The following is a 22,224-nucleotide window of genomic DNA, read 5'->3' as shown; positions in this document are numbered from 1 at the left end:
ATAATCATTATTTTCTTAGCACACTAAAAAAATTTAACATTGATAAAATATTATTTCATTCACAGTCCATAATCAAATTTCCCAAATTGTCCCAATAATCTACTTTAGAGCTTGCTTTCTTTCTTTTTTTTTCCCAATTGAGGATCCACAGTTCAGGATCACAGGTCATGTAAATTCATTTAGTTGTTATGTATCATTAGTTTTCTTTAATACAGAACAATCCTGTACTTTTTTTCCATCACTCATGAAATATTCATTTTTGAAGAATCTGGGCCAATTGTCTTATATTATGTCTTGTAATTTGGACTTGTTAGATTGTTTTCTCATGATTATATTTAGTTATACATTAGCTTAGTTAAACACTGCTAACAGGAATACCATCTAGTTGTATTGCATTGTATCAGGAGATACATGATGTCGGTTGTCCCACTGGTAAAGGTCAAGTTTGATCACTTGGTCAAGGCAGTGTTCTCTAGATTGCTCCACTGTAAAGGTACCTTTTCTTATTTATTTGTTTATAATTTTTTATACAAAATGGTTTTCTTTTCCAAGTAGAGGAACAAATAAACTCAAAATTCAGCATAATAGTAACAATAAAGAAATATACAGCATCATGAAAATGAGAAGGATATAGGTGTTTAATGATTAAACCTTAATCTTATCAACAGCAACATTAATGAAATATCTGTTGAAATAACCTGATAATTTTATTAAGTAATGCTAAAAAAAAGTTCTTAATTTAGATTTTTAAATCATATTACATATGCAAGCATGGAAAACATTCAAAATTTACTTTAATAACAAAACTATAAATACTAAAACTAATTTTAAACCTTTATGATATATTTGTAATAACTTTCTTCTCTCATAAACTATGTATATGTTTTTGTTATAGCAGACATCAGAAAGGATTAAGAATTCAAGAAATACCTCATTTTAAAGTTAAATGAATAATTTCAAAAAGGTTTAATAATTCCTCGTTATAGCAAAGCATATAGCAAAGTATGCAGTATATAGTGCTAGACATCTAGATTCCTTTAACTTTGCTCCATCCAAACAGTCCCAGTTTATTTACCTTACTTTTCCTTGTTGGTTATAGATTTCCTTCCTTGCTCAACTAAAGAGCCTTTCCAAGGCTAACTTTTGTAGCTTGTGTGTTTTTTTCAGTTGTATAGGCAAATTTATTTATTTTTTTAAATTTATGTTTTAAGTATAGGTGGTATGCAGTCTTATATTGGTTATATTCGTTTCAGGTGTACAATATAGTGGTTTGACATTTTTATATCTTACAATATGATCACCCCACTAATTCTAGTAATAATCTGTCACTGTGCAAATTTATTGCAATTCATTGAGTATATTCCCCTTCCCCTTTCCACGAATCCTCCCAATCCCCTTCCCTCTGGTAACCATCCTGTTGGTTTCTGTGTCTATGAGTCTGTTTTTGTTTTGTTTTGTTTTTAGATTCCACATATAAGTGAAACCATACGGTATTTGTCTTTCTCTGCCTGACTTATTTCCCTAAGCATAATACCCTCTAGGTGCATTCATGTTGTTGCAAATGGCAAGATTCCATTCTTTTTTATTGCTGTGTAATATTCCATTGAATATATATATGCGTATATGTATATATATGCTTCTTTATTCATGCATCTATCAGTGGACACCTAGGTTGCTTCCATATCTTAGAATAACGCTTGGATATTTTAAATAATGCTTCAATAAACATAGGGGTACATATAACTTTTCGCATTACTGTTTTTGTTTTCTTTGGATAGATACCCGGAAGTGGAATTGCTGGGTTGTATTGTATATCCATCTTTAGTTTTCTAAGGAATCGCTATACTGTTTCCATAGGGGCTGCACCAGTCTAGCTTTTGTGTGTGTGTTCTTTTAAGTTTTTTTAAATTAATTTATTTAAAAATGTTTTCAATTATATTTGACATTCAATATTATTTGATATTAGTTTCATATGTACAGTGTAGTGGTTAGACGTTAGATATTTATATAATTTATGTGATGATCCCCCCGATTAGTCTAGTACTCACTTGGCACTATACATATTTAATTACAATACTATTGACTGTATTCCCTACGCTGTACTTTACATTCCTGTGACCATTTTGTAACTACCAATGTGTAGTTCTTAATCCCTTCACCTTTTATACCCAGCCCTCAATCCCCCTCCCATCTGGCAACTATCAGTTAGTTCTCTGTGAGTCTGTTTTTTGTTTGTTTGTTTGTTTGTTTTTGTTTTTTAGATTCCACACATAAGTGAAACCAAGCGATATTTGTCTTTCTCTGTCTGACTTATTTCACTTAGCATAACACCCTATAGGTCCATCCATGTTGTTGCAAATGGTAAAATTTCATTCTTTTTTATGGCGGAGTAATATTTCATGTACATATGTACCACATCTTCTTTTTCTTTTTTGTTTAGTTTCAGGTGTACAAAACAATGTAATACACATTTACACCCCTCACGAAGTGATAACCCCCTCCCCCAAGCTACTAGCAGTCTGACATCGTACATAGCTCTTATAATTCCATTGACTCTATTCCCTATGGTGAGCTCCACATCCTGTGACCATATATGTATTAAATTATACTTGACATTCATTGTTATTCAGCTTCAGCTTCAGGTGCACAGCGCAGTGGTCAGGCATCTACATCATCCCTGAGGTGGTCTCTCTAATGGGACATGTGCCCATCTGATACCCTACAAAATCTTTGTAACATCATTGATTCTATTCCCCAAACTGTCTGTCGTATTCCCATGGCCATCTTGTGGTTACCGATTTGTGCTTTCTAATTCCCTCACCTTCTCCCTCATCCCCACTCCCTCCCAACTAGCAACCCTCAGTTTTTCCTCTATGTCTCTGAGACTATTTCTGATTAGTTTGTTCATTTATTCTATTTTTTAGATTTCACATATAAATGAGATCATATGGTATTTGTCTTTCTCTGTCTGACTTAACATAATGTTCTCTTAACATAATGTTCTCTAGGTCCATCCATATCATTGCAAATGGTAAGATTTCATTCTTCTTTATAGCCGAGTAATACTCTATTGTATAAATGCACCACAGTTTCTTAATCCAGTCATGTACCAGTGGACATTTCGGTTGTTTCCATGTCTTGGATATTGTGAATAGTGCTGCATTAAACAGGGGTGCATAATTCTTTTTGAATTAGAGTTTTGGATTTCTCTGGATAGATACCTAAGGTACCTAGTTCTATTTTTAATTTTTTTCAGGAACCTTCAAACTGTTTTCCATAGTGACTGCACCAATTTGTAATCCCACCAACAGTGCACGAGGGTTCCCTTTTCTCCACATCTTCACTAACACTTTTATTTATTTATTTATTGATGATAGCCATTCTGACTGGTGTGAGGTGATATCTCATTGTGGTTCTAATTTGTATTTCTCTGATGGTTAGTGATGTTGAGCATGTTTTCATTAAATTAATATATTTTTTAATTAATTGGGGTGACAATTGTTAGTAAAGTTACATAGATTTCAGGTGTACAATTCTGTATTACATCATCTATAAATCCCTATGGGTGTTCACCACGCAGAGTCAGTTCTCCTTCCATTACCATATATTTGATCCCTCTTACCCTCATCTCCCACCCCCCTCCCACCTTACCGTCTGGTAACAACTACACTACTGTCTGTGTCTATGAGTTTCTGTTTCTCATTTGTCTTGTTCTTTTGTTGTTTTTGGTTTATATACCACATCAGTGAAATCACATGGTTCTCTGCTTTTTCTGTCTGACTTATTTCGCTCATCATTACACTCTCAAGATCCATCCATTTTGTCACAAATGTTCCTATATCATCTTTTCTTACCGCCGAATAGTATTCCATTGTGTATATATACCACAACTTCTTTATCCATTCATCTATCGAAGGACATTTTGGTTGTTTCCATGTCTTGGCCACCGTAAACAAAGCTGCAATGAACATTGGAGCACACGTGTCTTTATCTATATATGTTTTCAGATTTTTTGGGTAGATACATAGCAGAGGGAATGCTGGGTCATATGGCAATTCTATTCGTAATTCTTTGAGGAACCTCCACACTGCCTTCCATAACGGCTGCACCAGTCTGCATTCCCACCAACAGTGTATGAGGGTTCCTTTTTCTCCACAGCCTCTCCAACACTTGTTACTATTTGTCTTGTTGATGATAGCCATTCTGACTGGGGTGAGGTGATATCACATTCTGGTTTTGATTTGTATTCCTCTGATGATTAGTGATGTTGAGCATTTTTTCATGTCTATTTGCCATTTGTATGTCCTCTTTGGAGAAATGTCTCTTCAAGTCCTCTGCCCATTTTTCACTTGGGTTGTTTGTTTTTTTGTTGTTGAGTTGCATGAGTTCCTTGTATATTCTGGATATTAGCCCCTAATCGGAGGCACTGTTTGCAAAAATCTTCTCCCATTCAGTTGGTGGCCTCTTTATTTTGTCGATGGTTTCTTTTGCTGTGCAGAAGCTTTTAAGTTTCATATAGTCCCATTCGTTTATTTCAGCTTTTACTTCCATTGCCTTTGGAGTCAAACTCATAAAATGCTCTTTGAACCCAAACTCATAAAATGCTCTTTGAACCCAAGGTCCATAAGTTTAGTACGTATGTTTCCTTCTATGAAGTTTATTGTGTCAGGTCTTATGCTTAAGTCTTTCATCCATTTTGAATTAACTTTGGTACATGGTGACAAATAGCAGTCCAGTTTCATTCTTTTGCACGTGGCTATCCAATTCTCCCAGCACCATTTATTGAAGAGGCTGTCTTTCCTCCATTGTATGTTTTTAACTTTGTCAAAAATTATCTGTCCATATTTATGTGGTTTTATTTCTGGATTCTCAATTCTATTCCATTGGTCTATGTGTCTGTTTTTCTGCCAATACCATGCTGTTTTGATTATTGTAGCCCTGTAGTACAAGCCGAAGTCAGGAATTGTGATACGTCCATTATTGTTCTTTTTTCTTAAGATTGCTTTGGGTATTCGGGGTCTTTGGTTCCAAACAAATCTGATGATTTTTTGTTCTATTTTTTTAAAATATGCCATTGGGATTTTGATGGGGATTGCATTGAATCTGTATATTGCTTTGGGTAATATGGCCATTTAAACTATGTTGATTCTTCCAATCCATGAGCACGGAATGTCTTTCCATTTCTTTGTGTCTTCTTCAATTTCTTTCAAAAATCTCTTATAGTTTTCAGCATATAGGTCCTTCACATCCTGGGTTAAGTTTATTCCTAGGTATATTATTCATTTTGCTGCAATTGCAAAAGGAATTGTTTTTTGTATTTCTTCTTCTGAGATTTCATTGTTAGCATATAGGAATGCAATGGACTTTTGTACGTTGATTTTGTAGCCAGCTACTTTACTGTATTTGTTAATTGTTTCTAGTAGCTTTTTGGTGGAGTCTTTAGGGTTTTGTATATATAGCATCATGTCATCTGCAAAGAGTGATAATGTAGCTTCTTCATTCCCAATTTGGATGCCTTTTATTTCTTTCTCTTGCCTGATTGCTCTGGCAAGGACTTCTTACACTATGTTGAAAAGCAGAGGTGATAGGGGACATCCCTGTCGTGTTCCTGAACGTAGAGCAAAGGGCTTCAGTTTTTCACCATTAATTATGTGATTAGCAGAGGGCTTGTCATATATGGCCTTTATTATGTTAAGGTATTTTCCTTCTATGCCTATTTTATTAAGTGTTTTAATCATAAATGGATGTTGTATCTTGTCAAATGCTTTTTCTGCATCCATTGATATAATCATATGATTTTTGTCCTTTATTTTGTTTATGTGATGTATCACATTGATGGATTGAGGATGTTGAACCATCCTTGTGCCCCAGGGATGAACCCCACTTGGTCATAATGAATAATCTTTTTAATGCATTGTTGTATTCGATTTGCAAGAATTTTATTTAGGATTATTGCCTCTGTATTGATCAGAGATATTGGTCTGTAGTTTTCTTTTTTTTTGTGCTGTCCTTACCAGGTTTTGGTATCAGGGTAATGTTGGCCTCATAAAATGAGTTAGGGAGTACTGTCTCTTCTTCAATTTTTTGGAAGAGTTTGAGCAGGATTGGTATTAGATCCTCTTTGAAGGTTTAGTAGAATTCACTAGTGAAGCCATCTGGTCCCGGACTTTTGCTTTTGGGAAGGTTTTGGATGACTGATTCAATTTTGTTACTGGTGATCGGTCTGTTTAGATTTTCCAGTTCTTCATGGTTCAGCCTTGGAAGGCTATATGTTTCTAAGAACTTGTCCATTTCTTCTAGGTTGTTGAATTTGGTGGCATATAGTCCTTCGTAGTATTCTTGGATGATCCTTTGTATTTCTGTGGCATCCGTGATAGAATTCCCCTTTTTTATTTCTGATTTTTCGTTTCTGATTTTGTTAATTAGTGTCTTCTCTCTTTTTATCTTAGTGAGTCTAGCCAAGGGTTGTCAATTTTGTTAATCTTCTCAAAGAACCAGCTCTTTGTCACATTAGTATTTTCTATTGTCTTTTTGTTCTCTATTTCATTTAGTTCTGCTCTAATTTTTGTTATTTCCTTTCTTCTGCTGACCTTGGGTTTTACTTGTTCTTCTTTTTCTAGTTCTTTAAGGTGCAACATGAGGTTATTTATTTGGGAGTTTCTCGTTTCTTGAGATAGGCCTGTAATGAGATAAATTTCCCTCTTAAAACTGCTTTCGCTGCATCCGAAAAATTTTGGTAGGAAGTATTTTCATTGTCATTTGTTTCTATGTATCTTTTGATCTCTCCTCTAATTTCTTCTTTGACCCAGTCCTTCTTTAAAAGTATGTTGTTTAATCTCCATGTATTTGTGTTTTTCCCCGCTTTCTTTTTACAGTTGATATCCAATTTCAAAGCCTTGTGATCAGAGAATATGCTTGGTATGATTTCAGTCTTCTTAAATTTGCTGAGACTGATTTTATGTCCCAATATATGGTCTATTCTTGAGAATGTTCCGTGTACACTAGAAAAGAATGTATAGTCTGATGTTTTAGGATGAAGTGCTCTATAAATGTCAATTATGTCCATTTCATCTAATGTGTCATTTAGGGCTACTATTTCGTTATTTATTTTCTGTTTGGATGATCTATCCATAGCTGTCAACGATGTATTTAAGTCCCCTAGTATAATTGTGTTTTGTTCAATTTCTCCCTTTAGTTCTGTTAGTAGTTGCTTGGTATACTTCGGTGCTCCCTGATTGGGGGCATAAATATTGATGGCTGTTATGTCTTCTTGTTGTACAGTCCCCTTCACCATTATGAAATGTCCATCTTTGTCTCTTGTTATCTTTTTCACCTTGAAGTCTGTTTTATCTGATATCATTATGGCTACACCTGCTTTTCTCTGGGTACCATTTGCTTGGAGTGTCAATTTCCACCCTTTCACTTTGAGTCTATGCTTGTCCTTGTAGCTGAGATGTGTCTCTTGGAGACAGCATATGGTTGGGTTTAGTTTTTTGATCCAATCTGCTACTCTGTGCCTTTTTAATGGTGAATTCAGTCCATTTACATTTAGGGTGATTATTGATATGTGAGGATTTCCTGTCATTCTATCTTTAGTTTTTTGGTAAGGCTGTGTCTCCATTGTTTCTTTGCCTTTTTGTTGTTGTCTATTATTTCTGTGTGGTGGTATTCTATGATGTTTCCCTCTGTTTCTTCTTTTATTACAGTACGTATTTCAGTTCTGGATTTTTTTTAGTGATTACCCTTAAGTGTATGTAAAAGAAAGTTTGATATTTAGAGTATTCCATTTTCTTCAGCACGCTTACTTTCTCCATTCCTGTATTCCGGTTCAGGCCTTTACTCTCCCCCTTTTTGAGTTTTGGTTGCCACAAATTGTCCCTGTTGGTGGTGGTCGAATAGCCTCCTTTAGTATTTCTTGTAGTGCAGGTCGTGTATTAGAAAATTCCCTCAGCTTCTGTATGTCTGGAAAGGTCTTTATTCCTCCTTCATATCTAAAGGATATCTTTGCTGGATATATTATTCTTGGCTCATGATTTCTCTCTTTCAATAGTTTGAATATTTGGTTCCACTCCCTCCTGGCTTGTAAAGTTTCTGCTGAAAAATCTGATGATAATCTAATGTGCTTTCCTTTGTAAGTTACCATCTTCTTTTCCCTGGCTGCCTTGAGGATTCTTTCTTTGTTGTTGATTTTAGACAGGTTCAATACAATGTGCCTTGGAGAAGGCCTGTTGGGATTGAGGTAACTAGGTGATCTATTTGCTGCTTGGATTCGAGGGTCCAGTTCTGTCCACAAGTTTGGGAAGTTCTCATCGACAATTTGTTTGAATATATTCTCTGTTCACTTTTCTCTTTCTTCTCCTTGTGGTATGCCCATTATTCTTATATTGCTCTTTCTGATGGAGTCAGAAAGTTCTTGTAGAGTTCTTTCATTTCTTTTAAGTCTCAAGTCTCTTTCTTCTTCCATCCGTGCCATTTCCAGGTTTCTATCTTCGATGTCACTGATTCTTTCCTCTATCTAGTCAACTCCGGTACCTAAGCTGGCTATTTCATTTTTCATTTCTTCTATTGAGTTCTTAATCTCCCGAAATTCTATTTGGTTCTTTTTTTGAAATTTCAATCTCTTTAGTAAAATGCTCATGTTGTTCTTTGATTGTGTTTCTGAGTTCATTAAACTGCCTTTCTCTGTTTTCTTGCATCTCGTTGAGTTTTTTCAGAACTGCAATCTTGAATTCTCTGTCATTTAAGTCACATATTTCCATATCTTTAAGTTCCTTTTCTGGAGACTTTTCACTCTCTTTCTGAACTGTCTTGTTGCTTTGGTTGTTCATGGCAATTACTGATTTATTATTTCTCTTCCTAGACATCTACAGGAGTGGCTTCTGCAACAGGTTGATAGGAAGCGGTCTTTCTTTTGTTTTCCAGTACTTGTTGGTAGAATGTTTTATTTTATCTCTGACTGCAGCCTTTTTTTCTCTCTTATACGGTAGTGCTATGTTTTCTCTGCGCTATTCCAGCTTCTCACCCAATGGGGGGATTACCTGGGAGACGGGCTTCTCCTCTGTTAATAGTTCGCTTGGGTCACAGGTCGCAGTGTCTGCGTCGGTATGCGGAGAGCTTTTGAAGTTCCGAAGCTCTTCCTGCACAAGATTCAGAGCCTGTATATTTCAGCAGTTCTGTTTACTCCTGCAGGGATCCTCCCAGATAGGTGGGGCCAGGGGCGGGGTGAGTTGTGAGAGGTGGCCCAGAGCCATGGCGGCGACCACCACCACAGCCGGTCCTGTTTCCACCTCTCCCTCCCCTTTGCCGGAACTATTTGGGCTGCCAATCTGTGTCTGCAGTCCACAGTTCTCAGAACAGCAAATATTCTGTTCTTTTGATCTGACACTGCTACTGTTCCGTTTCTAGCACCGGGCAGGTGGGGGTGGTGCGAGTCTGCCAGGGTAGGGAGGGGGCGGCTAGTCTCAGTGTCTAAGGCTTCCATTCTCTGCTCGGCAGTGAGGACTTAAACCACCGTTTTCAGCCTTTTTCCCTCAGTCTTTTCTCCGAGGTCTGCCGTGAGTTTTGTGTTCAGCCATGTTATATGCTGTCCCCTCAGCCCTGTGGAGCCCTGGCGGAGCCCTAGCAGTCCGATCTCCCACAGCTGCGGTAGTTCCGGGAAGCAGCGAGCTCTGAGCACTGAGCGAGGTCTGCGTCCTGTGCCCGCGTGGCTCTGTCTCCGCACTTCTCCCTTCCCTCCTACCCTGCTCACCCAATTCGCCCACCGTTAGGTGAATACAGTAGTGGGCTCTTCATCTTGCCTGTCTGCTGTGCAGGGAGGCCTTTGTGGAGTTATTGTTGTTCGATTAGTTGTAAATTCCAGGGGAGATTTACAGAGCCTCACCTTATACCGCCATTTTGATGACGTCTCTAAATTAATGTTTTAAAAGTAGATGTGACCCTGTAAATGTCCTGTTTTCCAACAACTTTTAACGAATATTTTAGCATCCATTAGTGATGCCTACCTGAATCAGTTTTTAAGATGGTGGCTGCAAATGATATTTTCCTAATTCTGTCATTCCTTCCACATTTATTAGGTAGCATTCTTTTGTAAAGAAGCTACCCCCTTCTTTTTGCATATCACTTCAAATTCTTTTTAAAAAATATTATTCAATGTGTTAGAACCTGTTACATTAAATAAGGAAAAACAAAAGTAAAAACCTTTTGCAAGGCAGGAAACACATAAGCAGAGTCAAAAGAAAGACAACAAAACTGGGAGAAAATACTTACATATCCTATGTAACGTGCTAGTATCCCCAATATATAATGAACTCTTAAATTCCAGAGGGGGAAAAAGGCTGAAAATCCCAAGAGGCAAATGGGGAAAAACGTGAATACACAGTTCACAGAAGAATATATACTAATGTCCCTTAAATATATGAAAAGATACTCAGCTTCACACATAGTAAGAGACATGCAAATTTTTTTAAAAAAATATATGCAGTCAACTTGACTATCTGGATCACTTGGGGAGGAGGGTGAATGATTGAATGAATGAAGAAATGAATGAACTACTGGGTCCTTATACACACCAATGGGGCCTGCCACTTAATATTTGAATGAATGAATGAATGAATGAATGAATGATGTGGAGACAAGAAATATAGTCTACATCTGTGTTTTCTTTAGTTCCCCCTCCTTCACCTTCTGTTTCAATTCTTACTTAGTTTCCACAGCAAAATCTCTCTCCCAGTTTTTCTCCCTAAGTTCCCTCTTGTGTCAATTTGTTAACTAAAGTAAAATCTTAAGCATGACCTATAATCATAAAACAAAAATAAGAAAAGCTGCAAGTTTTAAACAGCAATTAGATGTTAATATCTAAAGTGCTTGAAAATGTCTTGCTTTCTTATCTTTCTAAAATTATTTTTTCATGCACCAAAATAAGAAAAGTGAAAAATTATTGTTAAAATCATTCAATATTTCTTTGATTTTATTGCTAAAACTGCTTCCTACAGTTTCATTGCAAACCTACAGTATTTTGGTTTCACTTTTATGAATTAACTTGGGACCCCAACTACCATAACTTTGTTTCTTCAAGAAAATGCATTCTGGGCACCAAAAAAATAAGTATATCAGTAAACATTTGAAATGTTACACACTTGTAAGTTGGGGGACTGCATGTTTATGAGTGCCTGTTGATTGGATTTTTTAATTAGCTCTTAAGCAGTTGTCCTTTCTCTTTCTACCAGTAGAAATCCTTGATTTATTTTTCTATTACACTTTAATTTTCAACATGTAGAATAAGGCTTTTTTCAAATGTTTTTTTTACCTCAGAACTTGAATGAGTCACTTGATTTTGCAAGCCCAGAAAAACATGCTTTCCCCCAGACAGTCATTATAAAGGGAGCCTCTTGGTAGTAGATCTTATTTTCTCTAATGCTGTAATTATAGATGATCCAATAAAAGTTGCTTTGAAATTTCTCTCAGTTGAAAGGCACTATAGAAAAATCATGTGTATTAGACTAGAGCAGCTTGAGTATGCTACAAATCTGTGTTATCCTTATCTTTGTGTGTTTAAGAGTTTTGATAATCTATTTAAATAAGCAGGCTGCATAACAGCAGTTTATTACAGTAAAACAACATTTGCAGGGTTTGTTTGTTTTTTAGAGGCTTTGATACTGAAAGCAACAAACAAATAAGACAAATAAATAAATAAAAACTCATAGACGCAGACAATAGTTTAGTGGTTACCAGAAGGTAGAGGTGGGAGGGGGGTGGTAAAAGGGTAAAGGGGGTCAAATAAATGGTGATGGAAGGACATTTGACTTTGGGTGGTGAACACCCAATGCAATATATAAATGATGTATTATAGAATTGTACACTTTAAATCTATATAATTTTATTTGCCAATGTCACCCCCAATAAATTTAATAAAAAAGGCTTTGATGAATGTGAATACAAATTGAATCGGAACAACTAAAGGTTTGAGGTTAAAATTTAGGTAGCAACCTTTCAATAATTTATTGTGAAAGTACTGTGTGCTCATTGGAGAATATATGAAAAGTAATGGAAAATAGAAGAAAAAGTTTAAAATAAAGTGAAAATAAAAACCACTGTAATTACACAAGGCAGAAATCGCTGTATATTTGTGGGTTTGTTCTACATAATTGAATTCATACTCTATATGCAATATTTCAGTCTATGAAAACACTTAAACCTTGGGAATATTTTTTAAAGAAATAAATTGTCGTCCAGGGTATTTACATTTTATGGGTTCACACACTACTGTGATGACTGGTTTGAAAGTCCCACATCTAGAAATTAATTCATAGAAATCCTGTTTCAATTACCTGCAGATGTCAGTGTGGCTCTGAGTGTGGTTCAACAGTGTGTTCCAGGATGTGTTGGGACAGTTGAAGTCCCATTGTAAACCAGTTGCTTATTAAACAAACACCAGTTAAGTTTGGATGAGAAATTTGAGCTGCAAAGGCCTTAAGTCGCTGAAATTTCCTTTTACAAAATTTTAATAAGCATGGATATATTCTCTAGTTGCAGAGGTTCACAGAAGAGTATACCCTCTTGTTCCTACCCCTGATTGTTTGACCAGCCTTTCTTGAATTTTATAGTGCTAGAGAAGTGGAGCTGATGTAGTTGGGCTTATTATATTTGACTTCAACCCAGATGGCAAGTCTGAGGGATAATTCCAAGCCGTGTTGGTTTACTTTCTGCTGTTATCGCATATTTAAACACAAAGTTTAAAACCAATAATTCCAACTCTCAAAGAGCATCCATCATCTTTGTCATTCCTTTTGACCCTTTCTTTTCTACATGATTCCACTCTTATCCAACTTCACAACATAAAAAGCCAGAGTGTTTATTAGGCTAGGAAATTGTCAGAAAGGCTTGCAATGGCTCATCGTGGCAAAACCCTGTTTTTCTTGGGCCACGACGCAAGTCTACCATCTGTTTCATAAGCTAGCAAGCTTCCTCTCAGCCATAATTTGCTGTATATATTGGTACATAAATTGTTGGTAGCTTATGTTTACCTAGCAACAGAATCTGTTTGGCAGAAGACTATGTAGGAAAGGAAGCTCTTCTCTCTCTCTCTCTCTCTCTCTCTCTCTCTCTCTCTCTCTCTCTCTCTCTCCCTCCCTCCCTCCCTCCCTCCCCCTCTCTCTCTCTGTCTGTCTCTCTCTCTCTGCAGTTTTTTCATCTACAAATTTTCTTCAAGAACAAGAAATGCCCAAACAATCTGCCTTTTATATCATTTTAACCCAGGCTGTCTAGTAAATGCCCACTTTGGAGATTATTTTGCTACTTGGATTACCTTTTATATAACTGAATGCCCCCTTTTAAATGTGGTTTTCTTTCATAAGCAAACTTTGTACAAATCGCCGTGAAAAAAACTGTCTTGACCTTGTAGCTGTCAAAGATCACTGAGTTTTGGGCCAACCCACGTCTATCCAGTGTAAATTTCTCCTGCTTCCCCAGTGTTCTTAGTGTCACTTACGGGTTTTGAGTGTTGAATTTACATTTCAAGGACATTGGTCAGGAGACAGAGAAAGACAATACTGTATTGTATCACTTATACGTGGAATCTAAAAAAATATACAAAAGGTCAAACTCATAGAAACAGAGAGTAAATGGTGATTGCCAAGGCCTGGGAGGTGGGAGAAATGGGGAAATGTTGGTCAAAGGATCCAAACTTCCAGTTAGAAGATGAGTAAGTTCTGAGGATACAATGTACAGCATAGTGACAATAGTCAATAATACTGTGTTGTGTATTAAAAAGTCCATATATGATATGGGATTACGTCAAACTAAAAAGTTTTTTTCACAGCTAAGGAAACCATCAGTACAACAAAAAGGGATCCTATTGAATGGGAGAAGATATTTGTCAATGATATATCTGATAAGGGTTTAATATCCAAAATTTATAAAAAACAAAAACTAACTCATTCAACTCAACACCAAAGAAACAAACAATCCGATTAAAAACTGGGCAGAGGACATGAAGAGACATTTTTCTAAAGAGGGCATACAGATGGCAAACAAACATGTGAAAAAATGCTCAACCTCACTAATCATTAGAGAAATGCAAATAAAAACCACAACGAGACACCATCTCACTCTGTTCAGAATGGCTATCATCAATAAATCAACAAACAACAAGTGCTGGCCCGGATGTGGAGAAAAGGGATCCCCCTTGTGCACTGTTGGTGGGATTGCAGATTGGTGCAGCCACTATGGAAAACAGTATGGAGGTATCTCAAAAAATTGAAAATGGAACTACCTTATGATCCAGCAATTCCACTCCTAGGTATCTATCCAGAGAATTCCAAAATGCTAATTGGAAAAAATCTGTGCACCCCTATGTTTACTGCAGCACTAGTCACAATAACCAAGACATGGAAACAACTGAAATGCCCATTGGTAGATGACTGGATTAAGAAACTGTGGTACATTTATACAATGGCATATTACTCGGTCATAAAGAAGAACGAAATCCTACCATTTGCAACGATATGGATGGACCTAGAGAACATTATGCTAAATGAAATAAGTCAGACAGAGAAAGACAAATACCATATGATCTCACTTACATGTGGAATCTAAAGAATAGAATAAATGAACGAACTAATCAGAAACAGTCTCAGAGACATAGAGGAAAAACTGAGGGTTGCTAAATGGGGCGGTGGGGATAAGGGGAATGGTGAGCGGATTAGAAAGCACAAATCGGTAACCACAAGATTGCCATGGGGATATGAAAGTCAATTTGGGAAATATAATCAATAATGTTGTAAAGATTTTGTAGGGTATCCGATGGACACTTGTGTTACTATGGAGACCACCTCAGGGAAGATGTAGATGCCTGATCACTGCACTGTACACCTGAAGCTGAAGCTGAATAATAACAAATGTCAATTACAATTTTATATATATATATATATATATATATATATATATATATATATATATATGTTCACAAGAAGTGGAGTACAGCATATGGAATAGAGTCAGTGGAAATGTAGCAGCTATATAAGATGCCAGAGGGGTAGTAGATTGGGGGAGGGGCGTTATCACTTTGTGAGGGGTATAAATGATAAATGTCTCTAACAGAGTGTTTTGTACACATGAAGCCAATAAAAACCAAAACAAAACAAAACAAACAAACAAAAAGTCCGTATGTGCGGTGATGGATGTGTTCATTAACTTGATAGTAGTAATCATTTCACTATGTATACATAATCAAATTTTCATGTTGTACACATTAAATATATTACGATTTTATTTGTTGACTATATCTCAATAAAGCTGGGGGTGGGAAATATTGGTCTGGACCTGGTAGTCTTTAAGGGTAACAGAATTAAGCACCATGTACTGTGTTATCTTCATTACGTACTTTAATTTTCTTTCAGCTGAATGAGCTGTATATTTCTACCTATTTGCTTTCTTAGCTTTCTAAACAGCAGAACAATATTTCTGCTGAAAGAAAAGAAAAAAGCCAAAGGGAGAAAAAAAGTTCTGACTTCCCTGCACGTTAGTTATAGACATCAGTGCTGTTAAATGTTAGAGTGTGTTTTATGCCTTCATTTTGAAAAGGGAAGGAGGTATTCTTTCAGTTTCCCTCACATAACACCAGGGTATAATTTGCTGCGTGCTTATTGCATTCTGTTGCCTTTGTGCAAGTGACTGGTTTTCCATTTTGATCTACAACTGTTGTGTAGTTTGCTATGAAGAGGCAACATGGAGGTTACTAACCCTCTCCTTGTTCTTAAAAAAAAAGGAAGAAATGAATAGGAAAAAGAACTTCTATACTATCCTGCGTCTTTGAAACTAGTCGTAAGAGAAACTATGGTAGAATTATTATATAGACAAAGTTCCTTTGGCTAGAGCCATTCTATGTCTTCCATTTTGCAGTCTTTGTTTCTGCCTCCTTCAGTCACAGGCCTATGGTGTTGTGAGAGATATGGGAATTAACTGGGATGGGCGATAGAATTCTGTACATTCATTAATAACTGGGGGGCATTCCTTGATAATACAAGCACTTATTCTTGGTGTTTTCCCAGTAATGCCAGGCATGTAGGTGAGAAATTAGCATCTTGAGCCGTGAGATCAAGACCCGTTTTCATTGAGCAGATAGTTAAAGGTGAAGAAGGGAAGACCAGCTCATCAGAGAAGGGCTGGCAAATGAAGAACAGATCACTGGGCTTTAGGGACAAGAAGGAGCCGTAGGAAGGGCCCTGGAGGATTAAGTGATCAAGGAGGGAAGCTCCTTATCTCAGCGAATCAGCACTTCTTCAGCAGTGATTATGTGCCAGGGACAGGAGATGGGAGAAACAGGTTAGAGAGGAGAAATTTTAGGAGGCTGATGACTGGGAAAAAATGGTGGAGGATGCCCCAAAAGTCTTTGGTGGCTTCATTTCTGTAAAGAAAGTACAGAAGTCAGACTGCAGAGGACTAAGGAAGGAATGCAGGTGTTAAAGAAAATTCTCATTCTAAAAGTTTGGCAGCATTTAGAGACTGGTAGCTACTAGGGTAGGAGGGTCACTTGTAGGGTAGTTGCTGCTGTTGTTGGAGAGCCCATGGGATAGGTAAGAAATCAAAGGACCCTACTGAGCATGCTATCCAGTAGAACTTTTGGTGATGATGGAAATGTTCCACATCTGCACTGTCCTATACAGTAGTCACTAGTCACAAGTGGCTGTTGAGTCTTTGAAATGTGGCCAGTGCAATCGCAGAACTGAATTTTACATTTTATTCTATTTTAATTCATTTACATTTAAAGAGCCACATGTGGCTAGTAACTACCATATAGGATGGTACAGGTCTAGAGGGAGAGGATATATGTAAATGTGGGTGTAGAAAACTGGGAAGGGATGAATTCTAGAGCAGAGAGTAAGGAGATAACTTAGAAACTATTCGGGAAAAAAATCTTCATCTGATGTCAGAGATATTCTCACATCTCCAATAGCTAAGGGAATTTAGACCCATAGCTTCAATTTTTTTCAGCAACTTTTGTAAGAGGTTTGTAAGCAAGCTCATCTACTAAGAATGGGTAGTTGGGAGGAAGAGGGCTTGGGGGCCTATCTCAGCAGCTCTATTACTCTACCTTAAATGTTTCCTGGTAAATGTCACTGTCTTTTTTTTTTTCCTGGTGAATTTAAGCCTTGATAGTACAAAATGTATTTGAAAGAATCTCACCAGACAAGTTGGGCCCCTTCTGCCTGGGTGGTGTTTGGTTAGGGCGATCTGCCAGATTCCGTTGCTTGTTCTCCTGATGAAAGAGTTTTGGGACAGCTCACCCATCTCTGGTGTAGGCGTGGCAGTGTCTTCCTTATAGCTATACAAATTATAGCACTGTACAAACCCATTGCTATTTAACTAACACCCTTTCCAGATGTCCTTGGAGGGCAGGAACAGGAGCTGCTTGTAGCAATATAAACCCTATTTGTGGGAAAGGAATAAAATGAAAGGAATGAGCCAATAGGAATGGAAACTGATGAGCCAGGGGTTTTCTATATGTCAACAACATCAAAAGAATGATGAACTAAAGAGAGTTTTGGGGTTTTTTTTAAAGTCCAGGTATAGACAGCAGTTGAAAACCTTGATTTTAAAAATAGGGATACCTCACCAAGTTTAAACTTTTAACTTCATAAAATTCTAAGTGCACACTTTGGGTAACCAGTCAATACTTCAGATAGTTCTGTGTAAGTCTTTGCTTCTTGTTTTCATTGCAGCCTAATATTCTAGGAAGAGGCTAGTTTATGTCAAAAGCCCCTGACAAATAACCCTGATTAGACCTCTTCCTCCAACATTAAGATTTTAAATGAGCACAATGTATCTCTTTTAATATGTTCCAGTGGCCAGAAAGGGGCAATAGGACTTCTCCATTCTAGAGAGTTCCAACCAGGGCTTTACAGAAAAATAAAATATATGTTGGATCCTCAGCTTGCCAGTATCAGACCTAGGTAATTGCCTTGCCAGTTGTTTCATCCGTCGAGAAAGGTGATCTGATGTAAGATATCAAGATATTCCCCCTATCTAAGTCCCAATACCAAAGTATTTCAATCTGCCTAAGTAACTCTGAAAGCTACAACCAAATGTATTTCCGAAAGATGGGGATAAAATCAGGGAAAGTAGAACCTGGAATACTTCTAAGATGTAAGTAGTAAGTCAGAAGTTTTAGAATTTCAATCTGTTCATAAAAGCATTTCTTAAATATCTTCCAAGAACCCCTAACATGGGTGGTGAGCTAGGGAAAGGACGGAAATTCAAAGGCAATATGCAGGGAGAGATATGAATCTGTCCCTCAGAGATCTTGTACTCTAGTTTGGATAACAGATCTGAAGCTTCTAAAGCAATTCAAGAATAATTAGGTGCTAAGTTTCATCGTAAGGACCACAAGGGTGACTAGAACCTATCCCATGAAAGGTAAAAGAGACATGCGATCGCATGGAAAGAACCCAGGACTAGCCTAAGGCCAGTTTTATCACTAATTGACTGTATTATCTTGGCCTGAAAGTCCTAAGTCCTTAGTTGGTTTTCCTCTAAGACAGAGATGGTGCTACCTGCTAAGCTGGCTTCCTTAGGGGGCTTCTCTGAAAGTTAAACAAGAGGGATATTGTAGGGGAGAGTCTTTCCTGGGGTGGGAGGCCATATAGGTTAATTCCTAAAGTTCTTTCCCACTCTTAAGATTCTGTGATTTTCTGGTAGTAAATGGGAAAATGGTTTGAAAAGTGTAGAGGTATAAAATGTAACATTTTTGCCATTATCATCATTATAAATGCCCCCTGTGGATTCCCAGTGGCTGATGTTCTCCCTACATCTGCTAATGGGCCCACCCCACACCACATTTCCTGACTTCTAGGCCAGGGTTCTCTTCCTGACCTCTTAATGTCTCTTAAAAATTAATAAACTGAGTGACCAACAGAGAGTTTCCCAAGGAGGTCCCTACTATTTCCGCACTCCCACAGACATTTAATTTCTCTTCCCTGGCAGAGTGCAAACTTCACTCACTACAGGACACTGAACAAAATGTCTTTTAAAAACATTAAGCCGAGTGACCTGTCAACTCAAAATATAGTGGAGTGTTTTTCAGAGAGGTCAGGTCACCACTATCCCCACCTCCTTCCACATTTATCTTTCCTTCCCTGTCAGAATGCAAGCTGCCGTACAAACCACTGGGCAGATGCTCTTTTGGCCTCCTGGATAGGCCAACATTAACCACAGAAAGCAAGCAACTGAACAGAGTGCTCTTGGTGCAGATTCGCAATGGGATAATAAGAGGTTTCATTTAACTCTAGACGATCAGTGTTGTTCCAACCCACCTCTCCCAAAGTATGTCATTGTTCTGAATGGAAGGCCCAAGGACAATGCTTAGAAATGAATGTAAGCTATTATGCATCAACTAAGGATAAAGTCTTCTGTGCTTCTCTCACACATACAGCCTGCTCTATACCATTCATTTTGACTTAGCACATACTACCTTGGATTGTTTCTAATTTTTCGAAAGCAAATGACGTGTATTCCTTACTAAAACCCTCGTAGCCCCTTGAACATTGTGCACAATGTTCTGTACATAATATTCACTTGATTCGAAAAACAAATTCCAAGTAACATAGAAAATACAATCTTTCAAAGTTATTTACAGGCCAAAAGAAGTTAGACTGATACTACTCCAAGAAACTTGGAAGTCTGTTTGCTTCCATCCTTTCACTTCAAATAATGCAGATTGGTTTAACAGCCCACTGTGTCTCATTAATGTTAATGTATGGTTACCTCTGGCAGTCAGTGCTGGGATCTAGGAGTGGAGTTTGGGCATTAGTTAGCTTTGCCAATGACTGTGATATATCATCTATAATATATGATACGTGATATAGCCAGCAGAGCCAAACAAGTCACTTCGAGAGTGAGTTATTGGCTTTCTGAACAGAAAAGGTGTTGGGTCAAGTCCAAAAACAGCACTGAATTTTCCTACTCTGTGAGCAGCAAGAAAAATGAGGGCCAAGGTGACCACAGCCCTATCTAGCCTCTACATCTGCATTTACCAAGATGTTTTTAAAGTCATTGATGTTAACTCTAGAGAGGCGGTAAAAATGGACCTAAACTGGAGCGATGTAAAGGGTGCCTTCCTGTCTCTTGGGACAATTAGGCAGCTAGCCAGCCTCACCAGCTGAGGAAAAAGGCAACCTGTTCAGGGCGACCAGGCAGAGGTCAGGCAAGGAACCGAAACCGTTCTGCAAGAGGGGTGGGAGTTTTGAAAAATTAAAAACAGATCAAGGAGGAAACCAATGTTAGGAACTGAACCCTGAGGCACAGGCCTGTGGTTGTACACCTTCCAGTACAGCGTGTCACACTGAGCTCTGCAAGTAGTCCAGCCTCGCCTGTGTCAATGTATGGAGTCCTCAACCTTCACTTGGATGGATCTTAGTTTCTCAGGCTGATTCATTTTCGATTCAACACAGACAGTAGAGGGATGAGGAGGGGAATGGATTTTAGGACCTCCTTACCTCCCGCTGAAACTGCAGCTAGTGTTTTTTAATCCAGCACCTTCAAACAAAGGGAGAGCCATGTTAGCTTCCTTCTGGGAAAGGAAGGAACCAGGCTACTGTGGTTTGGGTCATGCTTGCTACTGAGGCATTAATCAAAGTCCTGACATAGCTGGAAAGGGCTGGTTTCCTCTTCATGTATAGAATCATAAAGGGGGCACGACATTCAAACAAAAGGCCAAGGAAACCTCTCCCAAAGATTCTATCAACTACAGTTATGGACCAAGGAGTCTGGCCAGAAGGGAAAGCCCATTTTAGAAAAGGACCCTGTTTTTCCAGGCAGTGACATTCCTGTTACTCCGGATATGACTATAGTTCCAAAGAGGTCACTGGGGTACACCTTAACTTCAACTTGCTTTCAGGGAAGGGCCAATTATTTGTGATAGGGTTATTTTTCATGATCCCTAGCATTAAGCAGCACGCTTAAGGTGGTGGCCATTGTGGGTTGATATCCTACCATCTATTCTACCTCTCTCACATTGTTTAGCCTAAGTGTAATTTGGGGGATTGCTTCCAGCTTCACTGGGTGGAACCTAATTAGTCTAACCCAGTCTTAGTAATGCCATGCCCCTGGATGTTTTAGATATACCTGGCTACCAGGATTAGTTTGGGAGTGGGCATGTGACCCAGTACATATTAATGAGAGATGAAGGAAAGTGCTGTGGGCTTCTGAGAAAGTTTCCTCATTGTTAAGAAAGATTTCTCTCCCTCTAATATGTTGTCATATATGGATACGAGGTCTGAAACTGCTGTATATGTCTCATTCAAGCTTGAGGATAAAATCAACTCGGAGGAGATCAAGACAAAGAGAAAAGCAGGGAAAAGGAGCTAGGGTACAGGATTATGTCAGCCCTGAAGCCACCTGCTTCTGGATTTAAACAGTTTTGTGAGCCAAAACTTTCTTTTCTTAAATTTTATTTTTTATATTAGCTTCAGGTGTACGAAACAACATAATGATTAGACATTTACACCCCTCACCAAGTGATAACCCCAACAAGTCTACTACCCCTCTGACATCGTCCATACCTATTACAATACCATTGACTATATTCCCTATTCTGTACTTTACATAGGGAAAGTGTATGACCACATATATATATGTATATGTATACATTTATATATACATGTATATATACATTATACATATATATACACATATATATACATATATATATCAAAAAATGCATATGCATTTTAAGACAGGAAAAAACTGTATTAAAATTGCAATGATATATACTGATAATAAAAGATGAATACAAGTCATGTGTATACATTTTTTTGTCACCCCTGGTATAATCATAGTTATATACATAATTATATATACATATATAAATATATAATTATAGTTGACATTCAATATTATTCTACTTCAGCTTCAGTTGTATAGCACAGTGGTCAGGCATCTACACAGTCTATGAAGTGATCCCCCTAATAAGTCCAGTACCCATCTGGCACCTTCCATGATCTTTACAACATTATTGATTATATTCCCCATACTGTATTTCACATCACCGTGACTATTTTGTGCCTACCAATTTGTACTTTCTAATCCCTTCACCGTCTTCCCCATCTCCAAAATCCTTTCCCATCTAGCAACCATCAGTTTCTGCTGTGTATCTCTGAGTCTATTTCTGTTTTGTTTGCTCGTTTATTCTGTTCTTTAGATTCCACATATAAGTGAGGTCATATGGTATTT

The sequence above is a fragment of the Rhinolophus sinicus genome, chromosome 18 (genome assembly GCF_057876585.1).
Source record: "Rhinolophus sinicus isolate RSI-liver-muscle chromosome 18, RSI-T2T, whole genome shotgun sequence".
NCBI classification, from domain to species: domain Eukaryota; kingdom Metazoa; phylum Chordata; class Mammalia; order Chiroptera; family Rhinolophidae; genus Rhinolophus; species Rhinolophus sinicus.
The sequence above is the reverse complement of the archived record's forward strand: the minus strand, read 5'-3'. Positions refer to the sequence as shown.